We start from the raw sequence: 23,660 nt of genomic DNA on the forward strand, positions 1-23,660 counted from the left end.
ACCTAACCTAAGGACATCACACACATCCATGCCCGAGGCAGGATTCGAACCTGCGACCGTAGCAGCAGCGCGGCTCCGGACTGGAGCGCATAGAACCGCACGGCCACCACGGCCGGCCGTATTCAGTCCTTTGATTGATATTCGATTTCGCCGCATGAAGTGACCGCGCGGCTTGGAGCGCCATGTCACGGATTGCACGGCCGCTCACGCCGGAGGTTCGAGTCCTCCCTAGGGCATGGGTATGTGTGTTGTCCTTAGCGTAAGTTAGTTTAAATAGTGTGTAAGTCTAGGGACCGATGACCTTAGCAGTTTTGTCCCTTAGGAATTCACACACATTTGAATATTTTTAATATTCGATTTACTGTTCGTTATCAGAGCACCTCTTACTTTTTCCACTACTTCTTTTGTAGCTGACTTCAGTTAGGTAGCGACACTGTACAGTACCCATCGATGCTACCTACTTATAACGGTTTACAGTCTAACAGAGAACACGACGCAAAAATAAAGTCTAGTTGTTTGTTCTTTCACATCAGAGGCCAGAAACGTGCCGGCGTGGATGGCAGAGTTGCACTATAGATGTGGGCAATGTATCTGTCAGACTATCCCTGTGTAGCAGAAGAAATCGCATACTCCAATCGGAGTAAAATAATTCCATCTGAGCAATAAGTAAGTGACTGTGGAGACCCCACCATAGCCATTCTTGTGTCTTATCGCGGTTGTTTTGTACCTGTTAAATTATTTTTACCTTTCTGGGATAAAAGCTTTGCGAATTTGAGTATTCAACTGAAATGGTTGTGCTTATAATTATAGTCGCAAGCCATGTGGGTATCTTGTTCACCAGACCTATCCAACTCAGATCTCCTGCTTTTTGGAAGCAGTTGCTTTAACCCTTTAGGTCATCCAAACACTGCTCAAGGTCCGACTATTTTTTTTTTTTTTTTTTTTTTTTTGCCACTGATGTTCCGTACTACTCCTCCCTTAGGTCTGCCATCGGGGAATGTGGGAATAACATGACTGGAAGAACAGATTTGGAGGAGGACCATGAGCTACTTCTGTAGTAAGGATGTATGCCAAATGAATTACATTCACTGAAATGAAACAAATGGGATCAGTAGGAATGATACTAACGAATCGCGGCTGGCCTAAGTGATTAAAGTACTGCTTTTCATAAACAGGGCTCGAATATTCATTCGACTTGACACATTTATTACGCTGCAGATAGAGTATTTGTCAATGGTTTTCAGTGGTGTCCTACGATGTCAGTGAATCCTAATTGAACAGTGAGTTTATCCCCATCGGATCTGTTCATTTCATTTCAATGAATTTAATAAAACTGATATAAATCACTGTAGCAGGGTAAGCCTTTGTCATTGATTCCCCACTCGTGCTATTCCCAAATACTCCGTGGGCGAACTTGTGGATGTAAAAGAAGCAAAGGTAAGTGACAATGAAAATCTGTGTTGGGCCTCAGGCGTGCTCAGATAACATAACGAGTAAGGCGACTATCTGTAAAAAGCAAGACTTACGGTTGCGAGTTCCATTCTCGAAGCCGGCGGAGTGGCCGTGCGGTTCTGGGCGCTACAGTCTGGAGCCGAGCGACCGCTCCGGTCGCAGGTTCGAATCCTGCCTCGGGCATGGATGTTTGTGATGTCCTTAGGTTAGTTAGGTTTAATTAGTTCTGAGTTCTAGGCGACTGATGACCTCAGACGTTAAGTCGCATAGTGCTCAGAGCCATTTTTTCCATTCTCGAAAACAGTTTTTTTTTATCACGATACAATCATTCTATTCCCCAAATTTAGAAATGCCAATGGTGACCGGTAGACCCGCTGTCTACCACTTATGACTTTACACTAGAAGAGCTCCCTATATACTTGAATCACTGCAACTTCTTTCTTTAAAGTTTCCACTGGTTGCTGCGGTGTAACAGCCATTGTCATCAGCATCGTCATGACAGAGTTCTAGTGTTATGATACAGCCCATGAAGAAATACATTCGATACCTTTGTCTATTTTATGACACTGGAAGACATGGAAGTTGACAGATTGTCCACCATAGTTTAATAGCCATGTTAAAAAAGCGCTACGCAAACAAAGAGCACTTCATGTCAGATTCAAGAGATGTAAAAACCTAGCTGACAAACAAAAACTGAACGAAGCGAAAATGAGCTTAAGGAGAGCAATGAGAGAAGCGTTCAGTGATTTTGAAAGTAAGACGTTGTCACGATACCTGTAAGATTCTATAAAGACCACGCGAAAGAACTTGCTCCCCTTCTAGCAGAAATTCATCGTAAATCGCTTGAGCAACGAAAGGTACCTAACGACTGGAAAAAAGCGCAGTTCATTCACGTTTTTAAGAAAGGCCGTAAGACAGATTCAAACAATTATAGAGCCATATCGTAGACGTCAGTCTGTTGTAGAATTATGGAACATATTTTATGCTCAAGAATTATGACGTTCTTGGAAAATGAACATCTCCTCTATAAAAATCAACATAGATTCCGCAAATAGAGATCCTGCAAAACTCGGCTCGCTCTTTTCCTCCATGAGATTCACAGCGCAGTGGACAAATGCGCTCATGTTGATGCCATGTTCCTTGATTTCAGTAAGGCATCTGACACCGTCCCGCATTGCCGTTTAATGAAAAAAAAAAAAAAACGAGCTTGCGGAGTATCTGAGGAGACCTGCGATTGGATTCAAGACTTTCTTGCAGACAGAACTCAACACGTCGCTCTTAACGGTACTAAATCGATAGATGTAAATGTAATATACGGAGTACCACAGGGAAGTGTGGTAAGACCGTTGCTGTTTACAATATACAGGGTGGCCCATTGATCGTGACCGGCCCAAATATCTCACGAAATAAGCATCAAACGAAAAAAACTACAAAGAACGAAACTTGTCTAGCTTGAAGGGGGAAACCAGATGGCGCTATGGCTGGCGCGCTAGATGGCGCTGCCATAGGTCAAACGGATATCAACTGCGTTTTTTAAAATAGGAACTCCCATTTTTTATTACATATTCGTGTAGTACGTAAGGAAATATGAATGTTTTAGTTGGACCACTTTTTTTGCTTTGTGATGGATGGCGCTGTAATAGTCACAGACATATGACTCACAATTTTAGACGAACAGTTGGCAACAGGTATGTTTTTTAAATTAAAGTACAGAACGTAGGTACGTTTGAACATTTTATTTCGGTTGTTCCAATGTGATACATGTACCTTTGTGAACTTATCATTTCTGAGAACGCATGCGGTTACAGCGTGATTACCTGTAAATACCACATTAATGCAATAAATGATGTCCGTCAACCTCAATCACTTTGGCAATACGAGTAACGACATTCCTCTCAACAGCGAGTAGTTCGCCTTACGTAATGTTCGCACATGTGTTGACAATGTGTTGACGCATGTTGTCAGGCGTTGTCGGTGGATCACGATAGCAAATATCCTTCAACTTCCCCAAAGAAAGAAATCCGGGGACGTCAGATCCTGCGAACGTGCAGACCATGGTATGGTGCTTCGACGACCAATCCACCTGTCATAAAATATGCTATTCAATATCGCTTCAACCGCTTGCGAGCTATGTGCCGGACACCCATCATGTTGGAAGTACATCGCCATTCTGTCGTGCAGTGAAACATCTTGTAGTAACATCGGTAGAACATTACGTAGGAAATCAGCATACATTGCACCAATTAGATTGCCATCGATAAAATGGGGGCCAATTATCCTTCTTCCCATAATGCCGCACCATACATTAACCCGCGAAGGTCGCTGATGTTCCACGTGTCGCAGCCATCGTGGATTTTCCGTTGCCCAATAGTGCATATTATGCCGGTTTACGTTACCGCTGTTGGTGAATGAGGTTTCGTCGCTAAACAGAACGCGTGCCAAAAATCTGTCATCGTCCCGTAATTTCTCTTGTACCCAGTGGCAGAACTGTACACGACGTTCAAAGTCGTAGCCATGCAATTCCTGGTGCATAGAAATATGGTATGGGTGCAATCGATGTCTGATGTAGCATTCTCAATACCGTCGTTTTTGAGATTCCCGATTCTCGCGCAATTTGCCTGATACTGGTGCGCGGATTAGCCGCGAGAGCACCTAAAACACCTACTAGGGCATCATCATCTGTTGCAGGTCGTGGTTGACGTTTCACATGTGGCTGAACACTTCCTGTTTCCTTAAATAACGTAACTATCCGGCCAACGGTCCGGACACTTGGATAATGTCCAGGATACCGAGCAGCATACATAGTACACGCCCATTGGGCATTTTGATCACAATAGCCATACATCAACACGATATCGGCCTTTTCCGCAATTGGTAAACGGTCCATTTTAACACGGGTAACGTATCACGAAGCAAATACCGTCCGCACTGGCGAAATTTTACGTGATGCCACGTACTTTTACGTTTGTGACCATTACAGCGCCATCTGTCACAAAGCGAGAAAAGTGATCCAACTAAAATATTCATATTTCTTTACGTACTACAAGGATATGTAATAAAAATGGGGGTTCCTATTCTAAAAACGCAGTTGATATCCTTTTGACCTATGGCAGCGCCATCTAGCGGGCCAACAATAGCGCCATCTGGTTTCCTCCTTCAAGCTATACGAGTTTAGTTTTTTGTAGTTTTCTCGTTTTGTACTTATTTCGTGAGATATTTGGCCCGGTCACTATCAATGGACCACCCTGTATATATAAATGATCTAGTAAAATGTGCCGGATGCTCTTTAAAGCTATTCGCAGATGATGCAGTTGTTCATACCAAAGTAGCAATGCAGAATGGTGCAGACTCTGGCAGTTGACCCTGAACGTAAATAAATGTAACATATTGCGCATACATAGGAAAAGAAATCCACTACTGTACAGCTACACTGCTAATGACAAACAACTGGAGACAGCGTCTGCTGTAAAATATCTAGGAGTAACTATCCAGAGCGACCTTAATGACTATATAAAACAGATAGTGGGAAAAGTTGACACCAGACTCAGATTCATAGGAAGAATCTTAAGGAAATGTAACTCATCCAAGGAGTGGCTTATAAGGCGCGTGTTTGCCCGATTCTTTAGTATTGTTCATCTATCTGGGATTCCTATCAAGTAGGACTGATAGAGGAAACAGAGCAGATCCAACGAAAAGCGGCGCGTTTCATCACAGAATCGTTTAGCTGGCGAGAGAGCGTTACTGAGATGCTAAACAAACCCCACTGTCAGACGTTACGAAAGAGGGGCTGTGCATCACGGGGAGATTTACTAGTGAAATTTCGAGACAGCACTTTTCAGGAGGAGTCGGACAACATATCACTTCCTCCCACATACATCTCGCGTATTGACCACGAGGAGAAAATTCGAGAAATTAGAGCCAATACAGAGGCTTACTGATAATCATTCTTCCCAGTCACCATTCGCGAATGGAACAGGGTTGGAGGGATCTGATAGCGGTACCGAAAGTACCTTCCACCATTACCATAATGTGGCTTGCGGAGTATGATATACATGTACCAGTACCATGGAAAAAAGAATAATATGAAGAAGGAGGGGAGACTTTAATGACTCTAATTATAAATTACAAGCACTATAAACGTTACAAGCAGAGTCAAAAGTCAAAATTCTTTTAAAAGTGTCAATTACATACTGCTTACTGTAGTGCTGTGGAATTTAGCTAGATCATAATGTCTCAATTAGAAGGACGTCCATGTAGACAGGAGGGTATAACTCGAATTGGAGGTCTGCCACGTTTCCTTTCCCGGGCGGCGATCATCGTGCGGCCGGCTGCGGCATTTCCTGAGCCGATTTGCTGGAAATACTCGTAGCAGCGACCCCGGCTGCGGGCCCCGGACAGGGCAAGTTCCCGTATTGATTGCACGGTAAACCTGGTTTCCCGGATCGTCATCGTATTATAATCATGGCTGCTGGGAAGACGATGATAATGACAGCGCCGGCGGCGGCGGCGCTGCGCGGGCTGGCTGTGATCACAGCGTACCATCATGCAATCAGAAAGCCGGCCATTATCCTTCGGTGAAATATGGCAAAACAAGACCGTGGCCGCTCGTTATCACATCATCGCTCCGTTCCCCGAATCCTTCGCCCATCTTATGAGAAGCCGCAATAAAATTGGTCTTATTAATTCTTTCATCAGCAACCAGATAAACCAACGTTAACGCGCATTTGTTGCTAACAAGAATTCTGACCGTCAACGGTTCCTTCTCTCTAACAAAATGTTTATTTATTTGTCCCGGGAAGCGATCGTAAAAATGGATTCATGTTTTCTAGATACTTAAACACAGGTGTTACCTATCATAGTTCCTGCTTTATGCCCGCAGCCGAAGTGAAATGAGTACCGTTGTCGTTTTGAAATCATTTCTTAAGATCGAAAGTCACCAACTGTTCTGCATTGCTACGAGATTAAGAAGCCGCCTATGCGTATGGTTGCTCTCATGCACTACTTGTTATTAAAATGATGTTATCACTCTACCAATTTAAAAATTTCTTAATTCGACAAACTTTTACAGTAGGGGCGTAGTCAGTACGGTAATTTCGATTGACAATACAGAAGTTACCAACGCACATTAATGATGGACTTGTCGCGGGAAAGAGTAAGAAATAAAAGAGGACAAGGATTTTTTTTAATTACAGATGAGCACAACAGACCATTACACATCAAGCAATAGAGGCGACTTACGGTATTATTGCTTTGCTCTGATAAGCGATAGACGTATCACGGAAAAGTAATGAGGGAGGCCTGAACATTATTGGAACAGTGGAGCATTGTCCCTCTATCTAGCAGTACTCACCTCCCACGCAGTTTTATTTATAGAATTACAATGTGGGCCAAGCACATTAAGAATTCAAAATATTAAGAAGCGACATTTTTCGAGTTCGTAGTTTTCTCTCCAGTGGAAATCTCTAAAGTGAGACGGTAAAGATACTAAAATTTGGAATGTGTTTCTAATCCTGTTACAGTGGGCGAAAACTTGTTGAAGCTAATTTACGAACTAGGCTGAAGTACACACGAGAGCAAAATATTTTTCTGGGATACTACTCAAACAGAATTTCCAGCAGTTTCTATCACGTTCTACTCCTTTCCCACGTCTACAACATGTTTTTAAGCACGACAGACCACTAAAAGACATTGCGAACAGCGGTTGGTTCCATTCAGGGTATGAGAAACTGAATGTGACAGAATCAACTATTGTTGACAAAGGAAGATTATGGAATTTTATTCCCCGTCGGCAGCGAGGTCGCTAGAGACGGAGTACAACCGCGGATTACGAGAGGTTGGGAAAGGTAATCGGTCGTATCTTTTAAAAGGAACCATCCTAACGTTTGGCTCCAGCGATTCAAGAAAATCACGGAAAACGTAAATCTGGACTCCTGAATGCAAGTCCAGTGTGCTACCTACTGCGTCACCTTCCTCAATCTGTTGTTGACAGGTTGCTAACAAATTACAACGTTCATTTTGAAATAAAACATTTCTTAATGCACAGACTTATTTTAACGTAAGATCACTATAACATTTACTATTGATATCTGAGGAAGTTTTTTGCATACTTCATACATGCTGCGATTAGAAATCTAAAGAAAAAACACCCTACTATATACGATTCACCCCAACCCTAATTAACTAGTAGATTATTCATTTTTCATGTTCCTACAAAACATAATCTTGCCTTTATGTACTCATGCTGCTAGCTTGTCTGCGAAGAAAGCTTTTGACATTCAACGATTTTTTTTTGGCGTTTATTACTTTGAAGAATTATTATTGCGATAACTTTTAACGACGAATTCATTATAGTTACCACAAAACTATTATCCCTTTTTTGAACTGCCTAGAGACAACATTCGTATCTTCCAACCCTCCTCCTCAATCTGAAGTTACTAAGTCGTCTGTTACGTTTATCATATAGATACGATCTAATATTATCCGTCATTTTAACGAAATGTTTGTTGTTTTCAACCAGAAATCTTTCACCTGTTCATACTAGTCATCATAGTGGACGGTGAATATAAAAGAGACAATAACTGAACAATACATATTTTGTTATGAGATACGTAGTGTTTCTTGGTAGAACATTTTGTTTATCTTACTATTCGAAATTATATGAGTGTGATTTATTGGTTACTTTTGTGTCTTCTAAGCTTTTCGTGCCTATTGGCTCTTTTGCTATCGTCCGCAGGTCGTGGTCTCAAGGTCGTGTTCTCGCTTCACGAGCACGGAGTCCTGGGTTCGATTCCTGGCGGGGTCAGGGATTTTCACCTGTCACGAGATGACTGGGTGTTTATGTTGTCCTCATCATTTCATCATCATCCATGGAAGTGGCGAGTTGACTATGAAACCTGTATATTGAGGAACATGGTTCTGTTTCTTTATTCCGCTAACAAGACTCAGAATGTATGTAAATGTTTCGCGCTTTGGTACTCGTTCCTTGAGTTTAAATTTTTAAAATATTTATCAAATTCCAATATTACTACCTAATCGTGGAATTCTTCGACCGTAGCGTATTTTCCTCCTAGTGTCAAATATTTGACAGCGTTATCCTTAAATCTACATCACGTGAATTATAACGTTCCATTTGCTGCCTTGTGATTTTTGTTTTCCGATTGCGGTCATACACTACTTTTGCCTATCACGATTCCTCTGTTTCTCCATAATTTCCTGTTAGTCGCATTGCCATACGATTTCATACTTTCCGCAGAATATTATTCGTTCTGTACATATTTCTTTCATTAGTATGAAAATTACTTCGGTCAATATTTTTCTTCTCTCTTCAATGCACACCTAAACTTACTGCTAACGAGAGTTTATTTCTTATTCCGTTTCCTATCTTTTTCTAATGAACTGTGTACCATTACCAACCGTTTCGGTGCATAAGGCTGATCGTTGAATCAATTTCGGAAGGTGAATCACGCAAAAGATTGAGCGAGAGAAGGATATTTGAGCATGTGAAACTTGCAAGACGGAACGAACAATATGGACTGGTAACATATAAACTGAACAAACAGTGTGAACCAATTTTATGGGTGAGGAAATACGTTTTAGCCACCGAAAACAGTGAGAATGAACAATTTTTAAACTTAACTGATTTTTTAAGTATTATTGCTGTAACATTTGTTTCTTTGTACAGTGATAATTTTCTTATGTGTAAAAGAAATTCGAGGCGAAAACAGATGTGACTGCTATCACAGGATTATTATTTTCCTGTGCGCAGATTTATGACTTTGGAAGAGTTATAAGTTATTTGTAATTATATTAATTTTATATGTGTAAGAGGTTTTAAAGTTTTTCGGCACCGGTTTCATACGTATGTTCTCAGGTAAGGTAAACTTTTTTATTGTATATTGTTCACAGCTCACATGTGTAAACTTTTAGTACGCTGCTAGGGAACTCTGTTCTGATATTATAATCTAGCTATAAACATAACTTTATTTTACAATTACGTTCAAACGAGAAGGTGAGATAATATTACGCAAAATGTCCAAGATTAGGGAAAAACTAATCAATACTTTAATTAAATAGTACTAAAAATTGCAATGACGCATAAAAAGTGTGAAATAGGTAACAACGGGTTGGGACACTGACATATAGTGTGGGTTTATTTAGGGGACACTGTGACTTAAATACCAGAAAATTTTGGTGTGGCATATTTTACTTAGCTCAACTCAGGGACTGTGGGATGTAGCTGTTCACAGAAAACACGGGATAAACAGCGTCTAGGTAGACAATGATGCGGTAAGCGTCTCCCTAAGCTATTGTAATTGTTAGAATAATCTCTCCTACTTTGGTCCAAGACAGTGGCGATAATATACAGTGAAGGAGTAGATGATTTACACGTCAATATAACATGTAGTTTGTGGGTTCTGGAGCATATATAGACATACAACGAATTACTCAAAATTTCTCTTAGAAGGAATGTTGTTTAGTAAGCGTGTGGTTCTTAGCGCTGTGAAGGATTACTCAAGGGCAGCGACAGTCTCTAATAATTAATTCGATTGGAGAACTGAAGAATCCAAGTTGGTCAATGATACCTAAGGGTATTCCCGATTTGCAGAGTACGGGAGGCAAGGGGGCCGGGGGGGGGGAGGGAAGGGGGGAGGGCGAAGAAGAGCTGAAAATAGACAGCTTTTATAGAACACTTTGCTGCTACCAGCAACTGTTTATTTATCTCCATGACGTGTTTCAAAGGTTTCAACCTCCACCATCAGGTGCATTTACATTTGTTAGTACGACATATGTGTGTGTTCTGTTACGATTTTTGGAGGAACTTGTGGCATTATCTCCAGTTGTCATAGGTTCCATTCACTGCCGTAAAACATCACATGTGATATGTATGGCAGTAAAAGGAAACTGTGACCACTGGAGACAGTGCCACAAGTTCCTCCTCAAATCGTAACACAACACACACATGTGTCATAATAACAAATGTAAATCCACCTGATGGTGGAGGTTTAAACCTTTGAAACGCGTCATGGAGGTAAATAAACAGTGACTGGTAACATTAAACTAGTTGTTTTATTCGATGTCAATAACAGTCACGTTAAATCCTAAGCTAAAATGTAAGCATTTAAAGAATGTTGATGGTGTTAGGACAGCAACCAGCCACAAATTTACTTTGAGTTCCTTTACTCAAAGGAAATCGTTACCGGTTTCGAATCGTTGCGATTCATCATCAGACGGTTTACACGCTTTCTTTCTGACATTTGGTGTGTTTTTTATAGATTAATTGTCCTAAAATATAAATAAAACATAATTACAAACACGCCACACACAGATGGTTGCGTTGCAGGTTTTCGTTGCATGTGACTTACGTGAAACGTCGGTTTCGAGTAATTGTTTCCATGTTCTGCAGAATCAAACAACATGTTGGCAAACATGTTTGCAAAGTTGATATGGTAGAAGAAAGGTGTCTGCATCTTTACAACATTGTGGGAATGCACACCTGAACACGAAAACCATCAACTCAGAAATACACGATCCAGACTACGTTTGACGTCAACGTTCGATACTCATACGACAGGTGTCAGCACTAGCAGTGGAGGGTATGCAAAGCTTGTCGCAGGGATGCGGAAAAAGTGCAGTCGTTGTTGTGATGCAGAAACCGAGCGACTTGTCTGACGTCTAACCGCGCATGATCATTGGCTCTTTAAGTTTGTAAGTTGTTCGCATGCCACCGTGTTTAAAGTATACCGTGTATGACAAAATGGCGCTATCCAAAACCAGTGGCGAGGCAACTGTTGCACGCCACAGGCCATAGATGCCAGGGGTAAAGGGCGACTGTGGAGATGTGTACTGGAGAAAAGAAGTGCAATTGTTGAGCAACTGAACACTCAAATGAACCAAGGGACTACAGCAATGTCTCCTCCACGACTGTTCGGCAAATGTTGCAATGTGTGGGCTTCCGCAGCAGGAGCTTGTTTTATGTACCCATGCTGACTGCTGTGCATCAGCGCCGAAGGCTGGAATTTGCACGCCAATGCCGTAAAAAGCAAACACCTTGCAACAGTCGTTGGAAGGGTACAGGCTTGAGGTCATTGCCGGCCGGAGTGGCAGAGCGGTTCTAGACGCTACAGTCTGGAACCGCGCTACCGCTGCGGTCGCAGGTTCGAATCCTGCCTCGGGCATGGATGTGTGTGATGGCCTTAGGTTAGTTAGGCTTAAGTAGTTCTAAGTACTAGGGGACTGATGACCTCAGAAGTTAAGTCCCATAGTGCTCAGAGCCATTTGAACGTTTTTGAGGTCATTCTCTGCGCGACCTCGTCATTGTGGAAGGCACAATGGATCAATACAATTATGCATCTATCCTTGGGACCATGTCCACCCGTACATGCAGTTTGTTTTTCCTCAGCATGATAGCATCTACCAGCAGCATAACATGTCACAAAGCTGCAACTGTAGTCCCATAGTGCTCAGAGCCATTTGAACGTTTTTGAGGTCATTCTCTGCGCGACCTCGTCATTGTGGAAGGCACAATGGATCAATACAATTATGCATCTATCCTTGGGACCATGTCCACCCGTACATGCAGTTTGTTTTTCCTCAGCATGATAGCATCTACCAGCAGCATAACATGTCACAAAGCTGCAACTGTACGTGTGTTTTGAAGACACCAGGATGAGTTTACTGTAGTCCCCTGTCCACCAAATTCCTCGGATTTAAACCCAATCAAGAACCTGTGGGATGGGATCGTCTCGAACGAATTGTTAGCGTCATGGATCCTCAGTCGAGAAATCTAGCGCAGCTGGCCACGGCGCTGAAGCCAGCACGGCTCCACATGCCTGTCGATAACTTGCAGAACGTCATTCACACTATTCCTGCATGTCTCGCAGCGGTTCTCACTGCAAAAGGTGGTTGTTCAGGCTATTCACACATTGTCACATTAATGCGACTGGAAAGTGTACCATGCTGATCGTGACACAGTGTGAGAATATGTGTACATCGTACTTTTTCTTACCGAGAAGGTCAGCAACTGGGAGAGAATTAGAGTCGAATGTGGGATTCGTATTTGTATTTGTATCTATGTGTATGACTTCCCTAAAGTCTCAGTCTGATGCTGTTATACAGCATACCGCATTTGACGCTGTTATACAGCAAACCGCAAAATTTTGACCTCACGGTAGACCTCAGCTTCGAGGGCAAAACAATTGTTCCGCTACGGGAGGCGCCACCATGAATCGTTACGAGTACGCTACATGTGCCTCCCAGGGCCCTGCATAAATATTACTGCCATGTCACACGCGAGCAGTTCAGCTTGCTCCACGGATTTCAGCACTACTATCCTTACGAACGGATTGTTTATCGACAAAGAGTTGGTTTCCCCCTAGGGTTCCGACGAGGTGTATAAAGTTGCCATTTCGGTTTTGGACCCTGGCTGTGGACTGGATGTGAATCATTGACTGGCACTGTAAATTTACTCAGTATTTGAAACTTCCTGGCAGATTAAAACTGTGTGCCCGACCGAGACTCGGGCACACAGTTTTAATCTGCCAGGAAGTTTCATATCAGCGCACACTCCGCTGCAGAGTGAAAATCTCATTCTGGAAACATCCCCCAGGCTGTGGCTAAGCCATGTCTCCGCAATATCCTTTCTTTCAGGAGTGCTAGTTCTGCAAGGTTCGCAGGAGAGCTTCTGTAAAGTTTGGAAGGTAGGAGACGAGATACTGGCAGAAGTAAAGCTGTGGGTACCGGGCGTGAGTCGTGCTTCGGTAGCTCAGATGGTAGAGCACTTGCCCGCGACAGGCAAAGGCCCCGAGTTCGAGTCTCGGTCGGGCACACAGTTTTAATCTGCCAGGAAGTTTCATATCAGCGCACACTCCGCTGCAGAGTGAAAATCTCATTCTACTCAGTATTTGTTAAGTGACTGTCAGACACAGAACTGTGCACGTATGAATCAAGTAAAATTGTAACTGTCGAAACGCATAAGTGCTAACAGAGACGTTCTAACAACGTTGCGCAAGATTTAAGTTTCATAGTTTTCAACCGTACTACTACGAAACCACAGCTTGTACAATATTTCGATAAGAAAGAGAAATGTTGCCATCAGTAAACAGCTCTCGTGCAAATGCGGCTCCAGAAGTCTCTGGCATTCTAGCAACAGCTCACCAAACAACTGGCCCACCCTCATGTCTACTGGACTACCATCAAAGCTGTGGTCAACATTTCTCACCAGTGTGCCTACCACTGTCAACCCCCCCCCCCTGTCCTTTTTATTGTTCCATTCACGAATGGTTCGCATGAAGAACAACTGCCGGTAAGCCTGTGTGTGGGCTATAATCTCTCTAATCTCATCTGTGTGGCATTTTAGAAAGATATATGTAGGAGGAAGCAGTATACTTGTTGACTGTTCTAGGAATGTACAGTCTCGGAACTTTGATAGTAAACCACACCATGACGCAGAGCGCCTCTGTTACAGCATCAGCCACTGGAGTTGGTTGATCATCTCCGTGGCGCTTTCGTGCTTACTAAATGAACCTGTACCAAAATGCACGCTCTTCTTTGGATTTTCTCTGTTTCTTCTATCGATCATGTATCAATCATGTATGTTACTGAAAGGTGGCACGCCTCTCTCTCTTCAACAACGCTGTGAGCCAGATTAATATTCATGTTTTAAGTCATGATCTATGTGTTCCCCAGTACTACATTTGGTATGTGTGGTTTATGCATATTTACATGAGGAAATTTTGGGCAGAATGCTCATATAGCTCCATGAGTAGCATGTAGAGAATTTGTGCATGAGGGGCCGTAGTGGACGCGACAGAGTACAGGGAGAAAGATGGATTGCAGGTCGGAAGTGCTGTACCCGGTGACCTGGCTGTGAGAATGTTTCTGGGAAGCAGCGATATGTGAATTGCACCTGCAGATGGACTTCGGGCCATGGAACTCCCGTCTTTCCATGTAGGGTCAGAGCAGGAGGGCGCCAGTTCACAAAACATTTTACCTGGGCCAGGCGGCAGACCACTGCGAGGGTGGCCAGTTGACATAAAATAGATGGGCGAAGCCATATAAGGGAGATTGCTGTAACCTGAGCTTCTGGCAAACGTTGAGATGGTCAAACAACTCCAAGCATTCTCATGTCAGAAACTGGGACGATACAGAATGGCTGGTGCACGTGTTTAGTGAAAGCAAGATTGTAACTCCCCTGACGCCAGAAAGTCGTCAGAGTCTTGTAGTGAGCACGACTGTCTGGGAAGCCTAACAGTCTCTTTTCAGAAATTGGAAATGAGCAGCCTGGAAAGATGAGCTCTCTCCATAAATGAGGGCCTGTAGTCCTGTCTAGGTAGACTTTTTTCCCAAAACAGGGCCATGCTTACCATGAGAAAGACGCCTCCCTAGTCTTTTTTCAGACAAGAGATATTCTGAGTAGCTGGTTATCTCCTCTCAGGATATGCAAAGCAGATGCTTGCGCCCCCATCGTGCGAATCCCAGTGATGTGTCTAGATTGGCTACCAGGCCAACAGAACAGTCAAGAGGGGAGATTCAATGAGTAGAGGATAGTTCTATTAGCCTTCTTTGTCTTCTGGTCCTCGCCTGCCGCAGCTCGCCGCTACTTGTCCACAGAGTGCCGTTTTCTGCAGCCGCCTGAATCAAGGTGAAAGGGTATAGTATCGCTGCACTGGCGTAGGGTCGTTGAATGATGTTCACAGTTCCCTGTTCTTGGTGAACCATAGTTTGTGGTATACTTCGTCGTATTCTATTCCATTTGAACAGAACTGGGCCCTACAGTGGATTTATGTAAACGAAGTCAAATTGCATTGTAAAAGGGATTAATACAGGGGAGAATTTGTATAGTTTCCACCCCAACTAATGCTTTACTAATCCAGCACTATCCCTTTTCTGGTTTATATTTGTCTTTTTTTCGTAAAATTTATCAGCTTGTTGTAAGTATAAAAGGATTTATAAAAACTTGCCATTATTTATGTAAACTTAAATACACCACTGTTCTCATTCATACTCCCTCAACTATTCACTGTTTTTATTTTATTGTGGTGATACATGGATACATCATTCAGTCGTATTAAATTAGTTAATTTGATGATTAATTTGAGTTCTGAAAGTGACCACCGACATAGGTAATTTCACTAATTTCATGTACAAAAATTAAGGGTGTAGCTCGAGATTTGAAGGTGACTGAGAAGATAATACTTTTCTTTGTGTTAAGATAAAAACATTTATCATCACTTGGACATACACTCCTGGAAATGGAAAAAAGAACACATTGACACCGGTGTGTCAGACCCACCATACTTGCTCCGGACACTGCGAGAGGGCTGTACAAGCAATGATCACACGCACGGCACAGCGGACACACCAGGAACCGCGGTGTTGGCCGTCGAATGGCGTTAGCTGCGCAGCATTTGTGCACCGCCGCCGTCAGTGTCAGCCAGTTTGCCGTGGCATACGGAGCTCCATCGCAGTCTTTAACACTGGTAGCATGCCGCGACAGCGTGGACGTGAACCGTATGTGCAGTTGACGGACTTTGAGCGAGGGCGTATAGTGGGCATGCGGGAGGCCGGGTGGACGTACCGCCGAATTGCTCAACACGTGGGGCGTGAGGTCTCCACAGTACATCGATGTTGTCGCCAGTGGTCGGCGGAAGGTGCACGTGCCCGTCGACCTGGGACCGGACCGCAGCTACGCACGGATGCACGCCAACACCGTAGGATCCTACGCAGTGCCGTAGGGGACCGCACCGCCACTTCCCAGCAAATTAGGGACACTGTTGCTCCTGGGGTATCGGCGAGGACCATTCGCAACCGTCTCCATGAAGCTGGGCTACGGTCCCGCACACCGTTAGGCCGTCTTCCGCTCACGCCCCAACATCGTGCAGCCCGCCTCCAGTGGTGTCGCGACAGGCGTGAATGGAGGGACGAATGGAGACGTGTCGTCTTCATCGATGAGAGTCGCTTCTGCCTTGGTGCCAATGATGGTCGTATGCGTGTTTGGCGCCGTGCAGGTGAGCGCCACAATCAGGACTGCATACGACCGAGGCACACAGGGCCAACACCCGGCATCATGGTGTGGGGAGCGATCTCCTACACTGGCCGTACACCACTGGTGATCGTCGAGGGGACACTGAATAGTGCACGGTACATCCAAACCGTCATCGAACCCATCGTTCTACCATTCCTAGACCGGCAAGGGAACTTGCTGTTCCAACAGGACAATGCACGTACGCATGTATCCCGTGCCACCCAACGTGCTCTAGAAGGTGTAAGTCAACTACCCTGGCCAGCAAGATCTCCGGATCTGTCCCCCATTGAGCATGTTTGGGACTGGATGAAGCGTCGTCTCACGCGGTCTGCACGTCCAGCACGAACGCTGGTCCAACTGAGGCGCCAGGTGGAAATGGCATGGCAAGCCGTTCCACAGGACTACATCCAGCATCTCTACGATCGTCTCCATGGGAGAATAGCAGCCTGCATTGCTGCGAAAGGTGGATATACACTGTACTAGTGCCGACATTGTGCATGCTCTGTTGCCTGTGTCTATGTGCCTGTGGTTCTGTCAGTGTGATCATGTGATGTACCTGACCCCAGGAATGTGTCAATAAAGTTTCCCCTTCCTGGGACAATGAATTCACGGTGTTCTTATTTCAATTTCCAGGAGTGTATATCTATGATTAAAGCGAGCGACGCTTTGCAGTACGGATCCCATACTGACGACCAATATTCAAGCACTGGTCGGACGAGGCATTTCTAAGTCACGTCCTTTGCTGAAGGACTGTATTTCCTGAGGATTCTTCCTATGAATCTCAGTCTGGCATCTGACTCACCTGCGGTTCATTTTACTATTTCGCACTGTCTCAGCATTTCGTACTGTGACCCAAATCATGTCAGCGATGGTAACGTATCTGCGTTGACTTTGCTGTTTCTCTTCTCAGATGCATTTGGCTGCTGACCATCGATGCTCTCTCAAATTTCCCAGTACGTCATCTCAAAAATGGTTCAAATGGCTCTGAGCACTATGGGACTTAACTTCTGAGGTCATCAGTCCCCTAGAACTTAGAACGACTTAAACCTAACTAACCTAAGGACATCACACACACCCATGTCCGAGGCAGGATTCGAACCTGCGACCGTAGTGGTCGCGCGGTTCCAGGCTGTAGTGCCTAGAACCACTCGGCCACCCCGGCCGGCTACGTCATCCCACTCATTTGCTGCCACCACAGCTACTTTGAAGGACATGGCCGAAGTACTATCCAGCGTAGGTCTTCCGAAAACCATCGTCTCAGAAAATGAGTTACAATACAGGAAACAACAACAGCTAAATTATGATAAACCGCTAGTGAAATCACCACAGTACCGAGACCACTGCTACACCCTTACCATCGTCATCACTAGTGATCAGTATAAGAGATACACAACATTCTCCGGTTACAAAACTTAGTGTAATACGAACTACGCATAATCACTGATTTATTATTATCTTCTGCAGAAACGTTGTCCGGCCCCCGCCCCCCCATTCCATAGCTGAGTGGTCAGCGCGACAGAATGTCAACCCTAAGGGCCCGGGTTCGATTCCCGGCTGGGTCGGAGATTTTCTCCGCTCAGGGAATGGCTGTCGTGTTGTCCTAATCATCATCATTTCATCCCCATCGACGCACAAGTCGCCGAAGTGCCGTCAAATCCAAAGACTTGCACCCGGCGAACGGTGTACACGACGGGAGGCCCTAGTCACACGACATTTACATTTACAGAAACGTTCACATCCCGTTTAATTTGAGGTAATAGATATTCTTCTTCTCCTTCTATGTCGCAGAATTTGAAGCAGCTGGTTGCTAAGCCCGTCCACACACTGATCAGTTTGGAGCAAGGGTAAATCTACTAAGCCGCCAAGTGAGACGCACTACGGTGATGCAAATGGCTGACACTGGTGGCTTAACTGAAGACTAATGTATCAGTATTCCTGCCATCAACATATGCAGTCATCGCTGGAAAGGCAACAGAGTTCAAAAACCAAGGATAATTCAATGTGCTATGTTCAGATCGGGTCAACAATAACTTTAATTTATAATATGTATAACAGACACGTGTAGATATATTGATTCTGCTCAAACTTCGCTGCTCACTGACGTTGTGGTGGCTGTTCGCTTTACTGTTATACCCACCAGCCACCGCCTCGTCTGTAGCTGACCATCTCGTAGCTCCTGTCACTGCCACAAGACATCACTTCAAACGCCAGTTAAGTATGGAACGGACCACAAGTTATATACGGGGGACATTGAATGATTAAAGAGACAAACAGCTGTAGAAATGAAATAATTTATAGGAGGAGTTTCGTGCTTTCATGACTAGGCATCACTGCAATGAGCTAAGAACAGCTGGCGGATAAAAATGGTTTTGTTTATAACCTCAGTATTGTATCCAACGATGGTGTGTCCACCTGAAATTCCCACATTATTTGAACAACGTTCAGTAGTCCGACTTTTTTTTCTTTCTGATGATGAAAAACAAGCTAAAATCTTTTCTCGGATGATTTTACAGTGCGGAGAAAGCTGTATTAATCAGGTAAAGTTCTATAAATGGCTATAACTATTCATAAACGATATTGCAATGCCTTTGGTTTTAAGCAGAACGATGCGCTACAGGAATTGCGGAGACCACAGCTGTCTTGAAGTACGTGAAATGTGTAAATGTAGGCTTCCGCGGCCGTTGCCACAGTCAGTAAAATTCTTTTGGGTTTGGGACCACATTGTCCTCAGGGTGTACAGCTAACTGTTGCAGTTAGCAGTACACTCTGAGGAAGGCGTCCTGCAATAGTCGCCGAAACGTCGGAATTTTATAGTTCACAATGCTGTCCCAAACCCAGAAGAATTTTATTGACTACGTAAATTGTATTCGCATTCGTGAATATTGGCAACCAATGACGACAATGAAAATTTGTGCCGCACAGGGGGGGGGGGGGGGGGGGGGGCCTCGAACCCGGATTTCTCGATTATCGCGTTCAAAAACGGTGTAACCTCAGCAAGTGTAACCTCCTGAACAACCAGTTGAAGTGTCAACTCCTTCGCTTGAAACACACATTGACGACATTATTTGCGAAACCGACTTATTATAGTTGAACCTATAGCAAAAACATTTGAAGTGTTGGTACACGTCATAACTTCACCAGTAACAAGATCAAGTACAACACCACAAGTGTAAGGTGGGTCCCAAAAGAGTTAACGTAACATTACAAGGAAAAAAGACTCAAGTGTATGCAGAGTTCAAAGACGCCATGAAAGGGGAGGTGGCCCTTTGCTAAACAATATTTTAACATATGGTATGACTTCGCTTCACCATCCTGAAGCAGAGCCCAGTAACAACAGGAAGATCGAAGAATTTTTGGGTAAGTGGCTCAAAAACCAAGACAAAATTTTTTTGTCTCAAGTGTAAAAGTAATTCATCGTTTGGGCCAAGAGCACCAATATTGGTGGGAATTATGTAGAGGAGTAGTAAAAGTCTCGTTTTGTAAAAATGCAGGTTTTCTTGTTTCGATTTGTCTTTTTAGTTACTGAATGCCTTACGTATAGCCGACTCGTCATTATTATAATTATAAGTTACATACACAAACCTAACTCGCGAATTAGCCTATTTATTGGTGAAACTGTATCAAAATTGCTACAGTAGCTCCCAATATTGGCCTTGACATACAGACAGAAATGCGACAGTGGACTTAATTTGTAATGTGTGCAGATAAATTATTCATCCGAAGGTTGGAATCCTTCTTCCCCAGCAGCTGTTCGAAAAGACTGATTAGGGCACTCCCTAGTGCTATATCCATAGTTCGCAATCATCCACCATTCTGTCCTATGTACACTGGTAGGAGTACTCCCCATGAAACGTCCCCTTAGAAAAATTTATGAATTACTGTGCTGAAAAACCTCTTACGTTATTTGAGTTTCAAACAGATGAGCAAAACTGAACGTACTTAGACATTTCTCTCTTTACTTATTCTGATCATCACTAAACTGACACACAATATTTTTAGCGCAACGCAGTCTGACTTTCAATAATCCCTACAAAAGAATGGCCCTGACTAACAATAACGTATATCTTTCATGAATCACTTACCTCACAAAAATCTTCGTTACTCGAACTACTGCAATACAGCGAGCGCCGATACTGCCAGCTAAAGAAAAGATTCTAACCACTGAAGGCACTAACTACTGATAGGCATAGTTAGCAAATGAAAGATTTTGCTAGAGAACAAACAATGTATTTACCTTAACAGTGTTCAAAAGTCATAATATATATATAAGTTCATGACATCCAGTCTGACAAATTTCGTTTTTCTGACGGACACACGTCCAGATCGCCCGCTCTCAAAACTCTGCCATCTCTCTTCCCACATCCACCACTGCTGGCGGCTCACCTCCAACTGCGCAATGCTACGCGCTTTTCACATCCAACTGTCAAACACTACAATAGCAAATATTCCAACAGTGCAAACCAGCCACAGACTTCACACAGCACAGTCAGGGATTTTCATATAGAGCGCTACGTGGCGTTACCAACATAAAAACCTAAACAGCCTACTTACACCCTATGCTTCGCATCAGTACCTGTGTCTATTTTGCACGAGTCTTCCTCTATTAGTGCGTGTGTGTTCGTAATCATCCTCCTCATCTCGACCTGGGGACCATAGTCATTTTCATCGCAGCCCACTCACTGCCTCCGTCTCGCCGCCGCCGCTGCCGCCGCCACCGACGACTCGCCACCACCGTCTTGTGAGTGCCGCCGTAGTCGTCCCGCCACGTGCGTCTTCGTCGTTGCCGTCACCACTGCCGCCGCCCCCTCAGTCGAGTTGCCGCCGCCTGTTTTATCAACGCCGCGGCCACCTTCATGTGCTGACATCAATCCGGACGTCGCTTCCGTCATCCCCCGGCATTTCGTCGATACTTCGTCGTTACTAATAATCAACTGCTGTCTGTTCCCTGTCCCCTGTGGCACTATGGATACTCTTACTACCTGTTTCATTTATACCATTCCTCCCCTTGCTCCAACTGTCACTGTGTAGAGCATTTCCTTCAATTCACCTCCCCTTCCCCATTCTCGTCCCCATTCGCAGTCATTTCCTTCACCTATCCAACACTTCCCACGATCTCTTACCCACCTTTTACCACTTCCACTGTCTATCCCCATTTCCACCTCATTCCACATCAACACCTCCACTGCAACACCATCAATGATCTAGCCATGCTACTGTGGCAACGCCAGAACCCATTGTGCCTGCCACTAAGTCAACAAGCAGCCAAACCAACTCAAGCCAAATGGAAGGACGTGCACCATAACATATCCTACCTTCTCTGGTTCCCCAATCCCTGCCCCATACCACTATCTCAAAAAAATTCAAAGAAAACACAGAACTGCTAACACTTATCTCATTACCATCTCTGTAACAGAAATACCCCAAAACAATGCTAATCCCACTGAATACATAAACATCACTCTCTCCCCTGCACCTTCTTCCCCAGCTGTCAGCACATTTATCCTATTCCATCCTGACCCCAGATTCCTAAATGTGGAATCCCTCATTCTCAAAATCTGCAAGTATACCCCTCACATCGCCATCACCCATATCATACAAACCGACGAACATTCAGTCTGTGTTAAAACCATTAGCCCTAACTCCTACATAGACCGCTGCATAAGACCCTATATACCACCTGCAGCTCTCACGCCTCCCTCGCACCCTTGAACCCTTGAACGCTGCCTTCAAAACCAAACAACCACAGCCTCCTCACCGTCCCCCCCGCCCCCCCACCCGCCTCCCACCATGCTCCTCACTCTCACTGTCATGACAATGAAAGTTGGCCCTGAGATTATGATACAGGAGGTGGTCTCTGGACTCAGTTACCATTCTGCTGTAGAAATCCACACAGCCCTTTCATCTACGACTCAGGCCCCAACCTCCTCAAGTGCGTTTAAACAGAGTCAGAGATCACCATCGATCATATCCTTATGGAGGGAGATCTGGTATACAATCACCACCACAAAGTCGAACCCTCCGAATCCCTTCCACTATCCTATCTTTGGCAAAGGTGCCTTGTTTACAATGACCACCTTACTCTCAACTGCAAAAACCCACCCACCTGTCCTCACTGTAAAGCCTTCCACTTCCTCAGGCAGCGTCAAAACTGGCCTCCACTTCCACATGAATCACCTGCAATGATACCCACCCGATCTACTCCAACAAATACAAAGCCAAGTTCCCACCTCTCACACCAGACTTAACTGTGCCCGTGCATGTTATTGATAATCCTATCCATTCCAATCACTCCCTCTACATACTTCTCACTGAGGAAGATGTCATCAGATACCTCACCATCATTCTCCAAAATATCTACCTCTTCCAACAACTGCATACCCTCCAACAAATTTCCCTTGCAGCCTGCTCCATATACCATCTTAATACCCAAGCCACATACTCCCAAAACCAAGTCCACTTCATATTCACACATCTTGACACCCTCGTCTATACCTTCTCCATATCCCACACTCACCACCCATTCCACAGTTTCTCACCATGCACGAAAGTAACAGCATCTTGTACCGCAACATCCACTCCCTTCACATCAACAAGCCTCTTTTAATGCATACCCTGTCTCAACACAATGTCCATGACTTCATCCTTAAAGAAACGTTTCTACAACCCTGTCACACCATCTGAACTTTGTACAGATAATCCCTTTCCCCTGGCGACAGGTGGAGTTGCCATTAGCCACCACAAGAACATCCCTAATTGGCCACAACCCTATTACAATACTCCCACCGAATGCCTTATACTTACTCTAGTGTTCAAAACATTAATTGTTACCTGTACCACCATCTACATCTGACCTAATCATTCCAACCCCAATAATTTCCTCACCCACATCGCCCATACCTTATCGACATTCATTATTGCCGCTGACCTCAACATCCATAGCAAATCCCCTGCAGAACTTCAGCAGTGGCAGCAATTTGCCGACTCCCTCCAAGGCGACATAGTCTCATTCCACAGCACACCCATCCTGAAAGCAACACATCTCCAGATGTCGTCCTAGAATCTCCTAACATCCTTACTGACTAAAGGAATGCCTACTGGGAATTTACTAGCACCCAGATTGGAAGCCACCCCCTAACCCTCCAGCAACCTGACAATATCCCCGAAGACATGTCTTCCCTGCATAAGT

The sequence above is a fragment of the Schistocerca cancellata genome, chromosome 4, assembly GCF_023864275.1.
Source record: "Schistocerca cancellata isolate TAMUIC-IGC-003103 chromosome 4, iqSchCanc2.1, whole genome shotgun sequence".
NCBI classification, from domain to species: Eukaryota; Metazoa; Arthropoda; class Insecta; order Orthoptera; family Acrididae; genus Schistocerca; species Schistocerca cancellata.